The sequence below is a fragment of the Orcinus orca genome, chromosome 3, assembly GCF_937001465.1.
Source record: "Orcinus orca chromosome 3, mOrcOrc1.1, whole genome shotgun sequence".
In the NCBI taxonomy this organism is placed as follows: domain Eukaryota; kingdom Metazoa; phylum Chordata; class Mammalia; order Artiodactyla; family Delphinidae; genus Orcinus; species Orcinus orca.
In genome coordinates this window covers 21,802,609-21,816,305 of record NC_064561.1, presented here as the reverse complement: position 1 = coordinate 21,816,305, position 13,697 = coordinate 21,802,609, and the positions used below count along the sequence as shown (strand labels likewise).

Genomic DNA, 13,697 nt, shown 5'->3' with positions numbered 1-13,697 from the left:
TCCTTGGGTCAAAGAATCCGACCCCTGAATTAAGGTTAAATAGGAATTAGTGGCAGATCAAAAGCCAAAATCGCTTCAAGATATTCTTTTAATTCCCCCAAGTAATGCCTTTAGTCACAAAAATATAGAACAATATAGAAAATTACAAGTGACCTTAGTGTTCACAGGCAAGCACTAATACATTTTAATGTACCATGATCATATTAAAATAGAAATAACTATGAAACATTTTCTGCGGAGAAGCAGCCCCTGCGGCAGGCAGCAGAAAGGGACAGGGAGGCTGCATGGTGCCCAGGCCCCCAATGGCCTAGGTCTCACCCTGCAGCTCACTGCTGATGCGCCGGAACGCTGCTTCCTTCTCGGAGTCTAGGTCTTCAGCGGCGACAGGGAAACCCAGCTCAGGGCCGGGGGGCAGCCTCAGAGGCTCCCCTTGCCGGTGCGGCAGCAGAGGAATCCTGCGTTTTCGGGGCCTGGGACTGTCAGATGTGCGGGAGCCGTTCCTCCAGGGCCCTTTCTGCCCTCTTGTTGCCTCTACATCTTTGTCAGGCTGGCTTTTCCTCTGGGAAACCACCGGAGCTGCAGAGGGCGACGGAGGGCCCTCCTTGCTCCCTTTCTTTGCAGACTTTTGGAGCAGCCCTTCCGGTATGGCGGGACTCCTCCTTCTCTTCACTGGTAGGAAACCTCGGGTGGAGATATATGAGTTCGTGATGGCGTTTCTTTGGGGGCAGGAGCTCATACAAGCGGTCTGCGGTCTCCTGGTGGATCTGTCTTCTGACCGCTTGGCGTGGAGGTCTCTCTGCAGAGGTCCAGGCCTGGGCACGAAGAAAGAGCCCCCCAGGGGCCTAAATGCAGATCGTGCGCCCTCGGTGTCATCGGGGCCGCTTCTCTGGTCTTCGTTCCTCCCTGTGACTGTGGGGACTTCCTCCTGCTTGGCCATCCCTTGCCCGCTCTCTCCCAGGGCCCTCAACACCGTCTTCTCTGTGCTGTAGTTCAGGACACAGCTGGGTGTCGTGGCCGGCACTGGCTGCCCCCGTGCCACACTGACAGTGACTGTGTCCACTGCGGACACTGAGCTGCGGGACGTCGTGGAGGTGCGAGCACCCATCACTGCCTTCTTCCGATGGCCTCGCCTGCAGATGGAGATAAGGACCCCCAGAAAGGAGCGCAGGGTCTGCGGAACGGTAGAATGGGGTCTCAGAGACTCTGTGGCAAAGCGCAGATGCAGAGTCACTGGACACTTGTGGGCTGGCCTGCGAGTGGATAGCCGGCCATAGAGAGCTGGGTTACCCGGGCCGGCCATGGGAAGTCGGTGGGCGCGGGGAGCGGGCTGGGGGCAGCCGAGCCCTCCTGGCAGGTGCTGGTCCCCCAGTGCCTGGGGCTGGGGTGAGGGGCAGGGCCTACCTAAGTAACTGACCCTAGAGAACTTGGGTGAGGTCGGTCCTTGGATAGAGAGCTGGGCTCCGAGCACTCTCCTTCAGCTGCCAACTCGGCCAAAAGCGGAGTGCGCTCTCTTTGGCCTGTTGCCTTTTTATACTCTGAAACCTGTGAGCGAACAATGGGCGTGCGTTGGCGGGGCGCAAAAGTTTAGGGAGGGGTGGCGCATGCGCAGAGTACACGTCAGGCCCTGGGGCGCACAGGTGAGGATGCGCGCCCCTGGACCGTCTAGCGCTTCTGAATCTCCCCGGGGGTCTGAGGGCTGGAGGTGTTTGCCTTGAGGGTGATGAGCTTCTTGGTAGGGCAGCTGCCCCTTCTCCCCCGGCCGGCTCTAACTGTACAGGATGGGTCCCCGGCCACCAGAGCAGGAAAGCTGGAGAGCAGGGTACATGGCTCAGCAGCCGCCGCCCGAGGTGGCAGATTTGGCATCAGCGCCTGTGCGTCCGCCTGCCCTCCCACCTGGTAACATTGGAGGAGAGAGCCGCTAAGAACAGAAGTGCAAAAAAAAACCCCAAAACAAACCAAAAAACCCCCCAGAAGTGCCCAAGCCAACCAGATCCTGCTGGGGTGACAACTGAAGGGGCAGGCAGGGCAGGCTGGGAGGGACATATATACCAGGTCCAAACCCAGAAAGATCTGAAATGCACGAGTCAGAATGAAAGTCCAGAATCATCCTTGGGCTTTGGGCTGAGCTGGAAGTATAGCCAAACTCTTCAAGGTCTCCAGCTCCACCTGCAGTTTCTGCCTGGCTGGGACATTGCCCCAGAGTGGGGTTAAGTTTAAGGAGTCTTAGTTCCCCTACCAGGGACTGAACCCGGGGCCCCAGCAGTGAAAGTGCTGAGTCCTAACCACTGGACCGCCAGGGAATTCCCTGTATATGTATGAAAAAAGGATACCACAGTCTCAGAGGGTGGCGTTGACGTCATATAAAGGTGACACGTATGACAGCTATAACAAAGAGTGGAAGGTAAAAGAATCTATATGGATGTAAGCCTTCTGAATTTTATTTAATTGGTAAAATATTAACTCTAGACTGTGAAACAATACGTATACATATTGTTATTCCAAGAACAATTAAAAATGACAAACTCAAGAAAATTGGATAACCTCAATAGTCCTATATTTAGGAATTGTGGACAAGATAGCTAAAACATTCACATATGTGTTTTGTGAAAAGTTTTTCTCTTGGTTAATTGCCTAGGAGTGGGTTTTTGGGTCATATGGTAAGTATGGCCCTCTCAGCCAGCCCTGGCCACCACTTCAGGTGTCACCCCAGCAGGATCTGGATGGTGTGGGCACTTCCGTTCTTAGCGACTCCCCTCCAGTGCCGCCAGGGGAAAGGGCAGGAGGACGCAGAGGCGCTGCTGCCAAAGCTGCCGCCTCTTGTGGGAGCTGCACAGCCAGCGACCTTGCCCCACTTTGCTGGGCGGGGATCCCGTCCAGTACAGTTAGTTACCCCGACAGCACTGGGGCACGGCCAGGGGAGAAGGGCCAGCTGTCCTGCCAAGAAGCTCATCACCCTCAAGGCAAACACCTCCAGCCCTCAGACCCCCGGGGAGATTCAGAAGCGCTAGACGGTCCAGGGGCGCGCATCCTCACCTGTGCGCCCCAGGGCCTGACGTGTACTCTGCGCATGCGCCACCCCTCCCTAAACTTTTGCGCCCCGCCAACGCACGCCCATTGTTCGCTCACAGGTTTCAGAGCTGCATCCCAGCAACAGGCCAAAGAGAGCGCACTCCGCTTTTGGCCGAGTTGGCAGCTGAAGGAGAGTGCTCGGAGCCCAGCTCTCTATCCAAGGACCGACCTCACCCAAGTTCTCTAGGAGCAGTTACTTAGGTAGGCCCTGCCCCTCACCCTCGTCCCAGGCACTGGGGGACCAGCACCTGCCAGGAGGGCTCGGCTGCCCCCAGCCCGCTCCCCGCGCCCACCGACTTCCCGTGGCCGGCCCGGGTCACCCAGCTGTCTATGGCCGGCTATCCACTCGCAGGCCGGCCCACAAGTGTCCAGTGACTCTGCCATCTGCACTTTGCCACAGAGTCTCTGAGACCCCAATCTACCGTCCCGCAGACGCTGCACTCCTTATGGGGATCCTTATCTCCATCTTCAGGCGAGGCCATCGGAAGAAGGCAGTGATGGGTGCTCGCACCTCCACGACGTCCCGCAGCTCAGTGTCCGCAGTGGACACAGTCACTGTCAGTGTGGCACGGGGGCAGCCAGTGCCGGCCACGACACCCAGCTGTGTCCTGAACTACAGCACAGAGAAGACGGTGTTGAGGGCCCTGGGAGAGAGCGGGCAAGGGATGGCCAAGCAGGAGGAAGTCCCCACAGTCACAGGGAAGAACGATGACCAGAGAAGCGGCCCCAATGACACCGGGGGCGCACGATCTGCATTTAGGCCCCTGGGGGGCTCTTTCTTCGTGCCCAGGCCTGGACCTCTGCAGAGAGACCTCCACGCCAAGTGGGCAGAGGACAGATCCGCCAGGAAACTGCAGACCTCTTGTATGAGCTCCTGCCCCCAAAGAAACGCCATCACGAGCTCATATAGCTCCACCCGAGGTTTCCTACCAGTGAAGAGAAGGAGGGGTCCCGCCATACCGCAAGGGCTGCCCGAGAAGTCTGCAAAGACAGGGCGCTAGGAGGGCCCTCCATCGCCCTCTGAAGCTCTGGTGGTTTACCAGAGGAAAAGCCAGCCTGACAAAAATGCAGAGGCAGCAAGAGGGCAGAAAGGGCCCTGGAGGAAGGGCTCCTGCACATCTGACACTCCCAGGCCCCGAAAACGCAGGATTCCTCTGCTGCCGCACAGGCGAGGGGAGCCTCTGAGGCTGCCTCCAGCCCCTGAGCCGGGTTTCCGGGTCACCGCCGAAGACCTAGACTCGGAGAAGGAAGCAGCGTTCCGGCGCATCAACAGAGCGCTGCGGGGTGAGACCTATGCCATCGGGGACCTCGGCAGCTCTCCCCAGCGTAGGAAACGGAAAGCTCCAGCCTTTGCCTCTGCTCCAGGCCCCCCAGCTTCAGGCGTCCCCGCACAAGCATCTTCTGGGGGTGGTTCATCCAGAAATGCCACCGTGGGCACCCATGCCAGCACACAGCTGGGTTTTGGGAGCAGAGCGGCTGCCCTAGATCTGAGCTGCATGTTTGCAGCTCTCAGCGTGACATCAAGGAAGAGGGGGCCCCCGAGCACCACACACAGCAATGGGGGCAGCCTGGGCCTGAACTCCTGGGACCCTCCTCACCAGAGCCACCCCATGGTGACCACGGGACCCAGACCTAAGAAGAAGCCTGGGTTTGGGGGCACTACTGCCCCCATCTTATTCACATCCCTGGGGGCCCTGATTGGCAGCAGCGAGGAAACACCGCCTGTGGCAGCTCTCCCCAGCATAGGAAACGGAAAGCCCCAGGCTTTGCCTCTGCTCCAGGCCCCCCAGCTTCGGGCGGGCCCGCACAAGCATCTTCTGGGGGTTCATCATCCAGAAATTCCACCGTGGGCACCCATGCCAGCACACAGCTGGGTTTTGGGAGCAGAGCGGCTGCCCTAGATGATCTGAGCTGCATGTTTGCAGCTCTCAGCGTGACATCAAGAAAGAGGGGGCCCCCGAGCACCACACACAGCAATGTGGGCAGCGTGGGCCTGAACTCCTGGAACCCTCCTCACCAGAGCCACCCCATGGTGACCACGGGACCCAGCACTAAGAAGAAGCCTGGGTTTGGAGGCACTACTGCCCCCATTTTAACTCACATCCCTGGGGGCGCACCCAGGCAGGGCCCCCCTACTTCCATCGGAGGGCGCAGCCCATGCCCAGCCAAGGCTGACTTTAGGGGTGTGTCGGTTCCAGCCTCTACTCCTATCAGCCTCAGCTCTGCAGTGGGCACAGCAAGGTGCAGCCTTGCTCTTAGGGCCCCCTCATCACCTGCCCAGGGCGTGGCTGGACAAAAAACCACTGGGCCATCGACCAAGTCATTCTCCTCCAGGTCTCGATTCATTACCTTGGGGTTTAAGAGGAGGAAGTTGGCCTGAGCCAATAACTTTGGGGCGAGGCCATCAGTGTCCACCTCCTCCCAGGCTGGGCCTCGTGTGGACCCTGTTTCGATGTGAAACTTATAATAAATCTTTGTTCTTGTTCTTTTGCATAATCCTCACGTGTCTGTGATCTGTAGATCAAGTGAGGAAAAGCACTGGCTTGTATGAGTGGTAACATGGAAAGCCAGACCTGTTTACAGTTTCCTGTGACCCTGCTCATGGGTTGTAAAGAGTAGCACAACAAGATGGCTACAAGGGCCCTATATTAAAAGTGTGTTTTGAGTTTAAACGATGCAGCCCGGAATAAAATGGGCCCAGAGGGAGGGGTAAACAGGGAGGGTCATCCTTGTCTGTTGTAATTGCTACTTCCCACCCACCTCTCTGGCCTGGAGGGGGCTGGGTCATCCCGAGCACACACCAGCCGCCCATACTCTACACGTTTAGTATTTTCTAATGTAGCAGTTTCTTTGACTTTTTTTGTTTTGCTTTAATAGGTCTTAGGCAAATCATTTACATGCACATCTCACTCGGAGAGTCCACACAACCTAAAGCAATCTACAGATCCAGTGCAATCCCTATCAAAATTCCCATGACATTTTTTACATAAATAGGAAAAACAATCCTAAAATTCATATGGAACTGCAATAGACTTCAAAAGCCACAGCAATCCTGAGAAAGAAGAACAAAGCTGGAGGCAACACTTTTCCTGATTTCAAATTATACTACAAAGCTAGAGTAATCAAAATAGTATGGTACTGGCATGAAAACAGACACATACACCAATGCAACAGAATCAAGAGCCGAGAAATAAATCCACACACATACAGGCAACTAATTGACAGGGATCCAAGAATACTCAACAGGGAAAAGATAGTCTCTTCAGTAAATGGTGTTGGCAAAACTGGATACCCACATGCAAAACAAAGAAAGTGGACCCCTATCTTACACCCTTTGTAAAAATTAACTTGAAATGGATTAAAGACTTAAATGTAAGACCTGAAACTGTAAAACTCCTAGAAGAGAACATAAAGAGAAAGCTCCTTAACATTGGTCTTGGTGATGATTTTTTGGGTATGACAACAAAACCACAAGCAACAAAAACAAAAAGCAACCAATGGGACTACATCAAACTAAAAAGCTCCTGGAGAGCAAAAGAAACAATCAACAAAATGAAAAGGCAAACTAGGAATGGGAAAAAATATTTGCAAACCACATGTATGATAAGAGGTTAATATCCAAAATCTATAAGGAATTCAAACAACTCCATAGCAAAAAACAAACAAACAAACAAAAACAAATAATCTGATTCTAAAATAGGCAAAGCAGGGGACTTCCCTGGTGGTCCAGTGGTTAAGACTCCACACTTCCACTGCAGGGGGCATGGGTTTGATCCCTGGTCAGGGAATTAAGGCCCACATGTCATGCAGTGTGTGTAAAAAAATAAAATAAAATAGGCAAAGCAAGACTAGGAAACAACTAAGTGTCCAACAGGTGAATGAATAAAGAAAATGTGACATATAGATATAGATAGATAGATAGATAGATAGATAGATAGATAGATAGATAGATAGATAGATAGAGATAGATAGATAGATAGATATAGATAGATAGGTAGATAATGGAATTTTATTCAGCCACATGAAAAGAAGGAAATCTGCCATTTGTGACAACACAGATAGACCTTGAGGGCATTATGCTAAGTGCATTAAGTCAGAGGGGGAAACATAAATACTGTATGAGATCACTTATATGTGGAATCTTTAAAAAAAAAAAGAAGAAACAACTCACAGATACATAGAATAGACTGGTTGCCAGAGGTGGGAGGTGGGTGAAATAGCTGAAAGTGGTCCAAAGGTACAAACTTCAAGTTATAAGATAAATAAGTCCTGGGGATGTCATGTATAGTGTAGTGACTATAGCTAACAATATTGTTGTGTATTTGAAAGTTGCTAAGAGAGTAGATCTTAAAAGCTCTCATCACAAGAAAAAAATAATTTGTTACTGTGAGTGGTGATGTATGAAAAGCCATGGAAGAAGCTTAAATGCATATTGCTAGTTGAAAGAAACCGGTCTGAAAAGACTACACACTGGATGATTCCAACCATATGACATTCTGGGAAAGGCAAAACTATGAAAACAAGAGGACATGTGGCCCCAGTGGACACCACTGTCTCTCCTTTCAGGAGCCTCCAGGTGCTGGAGACCTTCCCTCCTGAGATCCAGGTCTTCATGAAGGACTCCAGTGGCCAGGGCAAGCCTTACGCCATTGACCCTGATGACTCCATCCACGACTTGAAAGAGAAGGTTGAAGAGGCTGGAGGACCTTACATGGAGGGTCCCGGGGCCAGAAACTGTGGAATCAATAGCTTCTCAGACTGCACATCAAGGATTGTGACACCATCATGCTCGTTAAGAGAGGCCCCACATCCCCACGAGTGCCAAGATCAGGCTGTTCATTTTGCAGACTTCTATGGTCATGTCCCCCTAGCTCACCCCTTTCTACCCAGACCACTGTGCTCTTTCTGAAGCATAAATAGAAACAGAATCCTCCCCTGCTTAAAATTCTCCAATGGCTCCTATTACCTACAGAATCAAGTTCAAGTTCCTTTGCTTGGCATTCAGGGTTCTTGACCATTTAGCTCTTGCTGACCTCTCAGTCTCTCCTCGTCACTCTCAAAACATACCAGACGTGGCCAAACACTTGCAATTCCAGAACACTGAATGCTGGCTCACAACTCCATGACTTTGAGTCAACTTTCCTTCTCCCCCATGTTGTCACCATTCAAAGTTCAAACCTCTAAGTTATTGATTCTCAAAAGTACGGACCCCAGACCAGCAAAATCAACATCATCTGGGAACCTCTTTGAAATAAAAATTCTCAGCAGCTAGCCCAGAATTACCTGAGGTAGGTTCTCTGGAAGTGGGACTCAGCAATCTGTGTCTTAACAAGCCTTCCAAGTAATTCTGAGCAAATATGGAAGTTCCAGGGAGTTAACACCCCAGGGGGTAAGCCTTGGCCCATTGAAAGACAGGAACCAGCGAGTGCAGTGAGTGCATACTCCCCTCCTCCACCTCTCAGGTGGATAATTTTGAGGCACGTTCTGCATTGCTCCTTAGAGGGTCCCCAGTGGGATCAAAGCTCAGCTGCCCACAGTAGTGATCAATTTCATGATATTTCTTGGACTGTTTTTTCCTCCTTCTCAATCCCCCACACCTGTCCCTTGGGATCATTTCCCAAAACAAGTCTCATGCAAATCCTTGTCTCAGGCTCTGCATTTGGAGGAACACAAGCTAAGAGAAAACCCACCTTTATGCATCTTCCTCCTTCCTAAAACCAAGCCCACACCCTTCCTAACCACTAGCTCTTCCCCCACCGCCATAGAAATGTGCCCAACTGCGTGGCATTTCTACAAACCATAAAACCAATACACAATCGACTGCATGTTCCCCCCCCCTTTTTTTTTGTGGTACACGGGCCTGTCACTGTTGTGGCCTCTCCTGTTGCAGAGCACAGGCTCCGGACGCACAGTCTCAGCAGCCATGGCTCATGGGCCTAGCCGCTCCGCGGTGTGTGGGATCTTCCCGGACTGGGGCACGAACCCATGTCCCCTGCATCGGCAGGCGGACTCCCAACCACTGCGCCACCAGGGAAGCCCCATGTTCCCTTTTTAAATCGTTTTTTTTTTTTTTTTCTTTTTTGGCCACACTGCGAGGCCTGCAGATTCCTAAATACCAGACCAGGGGTTGAACCCTGGTCCCTGGCAGTGAAAGCCTAGAATCCCAACCGCTGGACTGCCAGGGAATTCCCCCTTTTGAAATCTTGAAAGCTGCTGAACTCCCAGATATCTCATGAAAAATGAATAATGAAATGAATCAAAACTAATATGTAAGGTCTATTGAGCAAAGTGGTGGCTACCAGTGGGGAGAAGGAAGTGGGGAGAGGCAAAATAGGAGGACGGGATTAAGAGGTACAAACTACTGTGTATAAAATAGATAAGCTACAAGGACATATTGTACAGCACAGGGAATAGAGCCAATATATTATAATAACTTCAGTTTTTCAAAGGTTTATTATTTACTTATTTATTTAATTTATTTTTGGCTGCATTGGGTCTTAGTTGCGAGACGCAGGATCTTCATTGAGGCGTGCGGGATCTTTCATTGCAGCACGTGGTCTCTTCGTTGTGGTGTGGAGGTTTCTCTCTAGTTGTGGCCTGCATGCTCCAGGACACATGGGCTCAGTAGTTGTGGCGCGCGGGCTTAGTTGCCCTGCCGCCTGTAGGATCTTAGTTCCCCAACCAGGGATCAGACCTGTGTCCCCTGAATTGGAAGGCAGATTCTTTACCACTGAATCACCAGGGAAGTGCCTATAATAACTTTAAATGGAGTATAACCTGTAAAAATATTGAATAACAATGTTGTACACCTGAAACTGATATAGTGTTGTAAATCAATTATACTTCAAAAAAATGTTTTAAACTAAGATGTAAGGTCTGAATGTTTGAATAACTTTCGTTTGAATAACTTTTATACTGCCTTGAAGCTCATTATCTGTCATTATAAACATAGGACAAATGTTTGGAATCTCACTTTATTGTTGACTTTGGTTTGTGAAATTGCCACTGCTCTTTAAACAGTTATAATATAGGACTGTTTAAGGACCAGGCACTACCAAACTTTGAAAATATGGAGACTTTTAGAATTTATGTAATTAAAAATGTGATTCTTTCCGTTTGGGGTTAGCCAGTTGGAGAGTTTAAATTGAAACGTGTCATGATTGAGGTGTTTTTTCCCCCCCAAATGGTATTTAAGACAACAAACACCCTCCACCCCACCACTTCCTCCAGCTAACACCTGGTCTTTCTCCTCCCTTTCACGACAAAGTTCTTGAAAGTGTTATCTACACTCCTGGTCTCCATCCTCCTCACCCAACTTACTCTTCAACCCCGCACCTAAGATCTGGCTTCTGCTCCCAGCTCTCCCTTACATTTCACCCACAGTGATCACCAGTAGCCTCTTGGGTGCTTCTCAGACCTATATTCCTGAACTTATCGGAAGCATTAGGCAATGTGGACAACTATTTTAAGCTCTCTGGCTTAAACAGCTACCCTTGTAGACCTCCCCACTTCCCACTCCTCCTTGTATCTTCCTCCCTTTGTTAATAGTACCCTCCATCCATTACCCAGGTACCCAAGCCAGAGAGCTGATAGCCATCCTGTCTTTTCCCTCACCTCCTACCTGTAGTCACCAAGTCCTGTTCACCCTTCCCCCAAGGTAGACCTAGAATCCCATCCCTTCTCCAGCCAAGTCCGGGTCACCTTCCCTCTCACCTGGATCACTGTACAGTGTCCTGACACCTCTCCCTACATATCTACCCCTGCCCCCTGCAATCCATCCTCCCCACAGAAGCAGCCAGACCAATCTTTCCAGAATGGTCATTTCACCTCTGGTCGCTCCTCTGATTTGCCACTGCCCTCAGGACAAAGTCAGCGCAGATTCACCTGATATGTGACCCACTGGATCACTTTCTCTTTCCTAGAACAATGTTTCCACTTGGCTATCAAAACACACTCCGGATTTTTCTTCCACCTCCCTGGCTACTCCTTCGCATTCTTGTTTGCCGGATGCTTGCCTCTCCCCAATCACTTAATACTATTAAGTGTTTCAGGGCCCAGTCACTGGTCCTTTTCTTGCCTTGTTCTATACTCACTCCCTTGGTGAACCCATCCAGCCTCATGGCTTTAAATATATCTATGCTGGTCATTTGTATCTCAACCCCAGACTTCGTCCCTGAAATCCAGACTCAAATATGCAACTCCCTAGCCAACTCGCATCTCACTAGACACTCAAGTTTGCTTCCAAAGCCGAGCTCCCGACCTTCATGCCTACACTGTGCTCTGGCCCAGTCTTTCCCTTCTCAGTTAAGGACAATTCTATCCTTCCAGTGCTAAGGCCAAAAGCCTTAGAGAGGTCCTTGACTCTAATTTTTCTCTCACATCACACTCTATCCTTTAGCAAGACCTGTTTATACTCAAAATATAGCCAGTGAAATGATATGGGGTCTGGGATTCACTTCCGAATAATACAGGAGGGGAGATGTGGATGGAGATATCATTGAAACAAGATTGTCTGTAGGTTGGGACTTCCCTGGTGGTCCAGTGGTTAGGACTCTGTGCTTCTACTGCAGGGGGCATGGGTTCAATCCCTGGTTGGGGAACTAAGATCCCGCATGCCGGGTGGCCAATAAAAATTAAAATGGGCAGAAGACCTGAATAAACATTTAAAAAACTGTCTACAGGTTGATAATGGTTGAAGATGGGGGATGGTACGTGGAGGTTCATTGTATTATTCTACTTTTGTTCATGTTTGAAATTTTCCATAATAAGAAAATTGAATCATACCACTTCTCCCTACCTTTCACTGCTACCATTCTGATCCAAGGCGCCACATGTCTTGCCTGGACTGTTGTAGTAGCTTCTTAACTGAATTCCTGCTTCTGCTCTCACCTCCACTCCCCACTCTCTGCTTTTAATCCAATCTTCCCACGAACAGCCAGTGTGACACCGTTAAAATGAAAGTCCATCCATGTCCCTCTTCTGCTTGGAACTCCCCAGTGGCTCCCCATTTCAATCAGAGTAAAAGCCAAAGTCTTAGTAGTCTTCAAGATCCTACACAATTTGCCCCCTACTCTTGTACTCAAACCTCGTCCCCTCCCACTCTCCCCCTTTGATCATTCCATTCCAGTCACACTGCTATTCCTCAATCCCACCAGGCATACTGCCGCCACAGGGCCTTTGCACTTGCTGTTCCTTCTCCCATTCTTCTTTAATTGTTTTTATTTATTTTATTGTTTTTAAATTTTTGGCTGAGCCGGGTCTCAGTCGCGGCACACAGGATCTTTCGTTGGGGCGTGTGGACTTCTTAGTTGCCGCATACAGACTCTTAGCTGCGGCATGCATGTGGAATTTAGTTCCCCGATCGGGGATCGAACCTGGGCCCCCTGCATTGGGAGAGTGGAGTCTTACCCACTGGACCACCAGGGAAGTCCCACTTTCTCTCATTCTTCCCTCTGACATACATACCGCTCACTCTTCGCCTCCTTCATGTCTTTGCTCAAATGTCTCCTTTTCAGACCTTCCCTAGCCACCTTTCTTGAGACTGAACCCCTGAACATTACCAATTCTCACCCCACCCACACACACGTAGTCAGTACCTTTTAACCTCTTTCCCTGCTTTATTTTCCTGATTAGCGCTTATCACCGTCTTAATTATTATAATGTTACTTATTTATCCTGTTTATTATCTGTCTCCACCATTAGAGTGTTAGCTCTCTGCAGTCCGAGAATTTTGCCTATTCACTGCTGTATCCCCAGGACACCTGCCTGGCACATAGCGGGCACTCAACAAATGTTTGTTGAATGAATGAATGAATGGCATTCCGAGTTTCAATCCCTGCCCACCTGTCCAGGCACAGCTCTCCCCTCTCCCCTCCCTGCCCTCCATGCCAACGTGGATCTGACAGCCGAGTCCTGGCACATGGCAGGATGATTCACACTTCTCAGCCTTATCCTGTCTTGTGCCCTCTGTCTCGTGGCCGCATTCCCAGTCTTTTAAGACTCATCTCAAGCAGGTGTTCACTGACACCACAGGTGACCCCAAAGAAACTCTTCTGCCTGAATTTCCACCAAGTTTCTGTGCCCTCTTTTCTCCTAGTACACAGGACACTGGACTCTCTGTGTCTCCTCTGTCTCCCCCACTGCTCTGGGAGCCCCTGGGGCAGGAACCACGTCTTACATTGTCTTCTTCGCACAATGTCTGGCACCCAGCCAGCACTCAATAGCTGTACAGTGAACGAATAACAATACTTGCATTTACTTAATGTTTTCTCTGCTAAATGTTCTCTTGCTTAATCCACACAACCTATGGGGTAGGTATTATTCTTAAACCCATTTTAAGGATTATTTCTGTGAGGGTCAGAGAGGTTGTCTGGCAAAGGGCAGACTGGAATTCCAGAGTTTGTTCTGTGGAACCCTAGAATTCCCACTGTTCAGCCCAACCTCCAGCGAGTGCCTGCTCTTACTGAGCCTGTTTTGGGTGACAAGCTTGTGGGGATGGGATTGGTGGATACCATCCAACTCCCATCTCCTGGGGGAGTTGCCTTTCCCAGGGCCATCCTCAAGCCAGTTTCAGTTTCCAAGTTGTAAAAGGGAAACTAAGAGGTGAGAAACGAAACCTACAGCAGAAA

General features: G+C 50.3%; 1 protein-coding gene across 1 annotated transcript in view; it reads left to right on the top strand.

The window, feature by feature from the left end:
* Positions 1-13,697, top strand: part of LOC125963851 (UDP-N-acetylglucosamine--peptide N-acetylglucosaminyltransferase 110 kDa subunit-like) — a 275,052-nt gene that overhangs the window by 116,541 nt on the left and 144,814 nt on the right. The gene's annotated exons all lie outside the window — the stretch shown is intronic.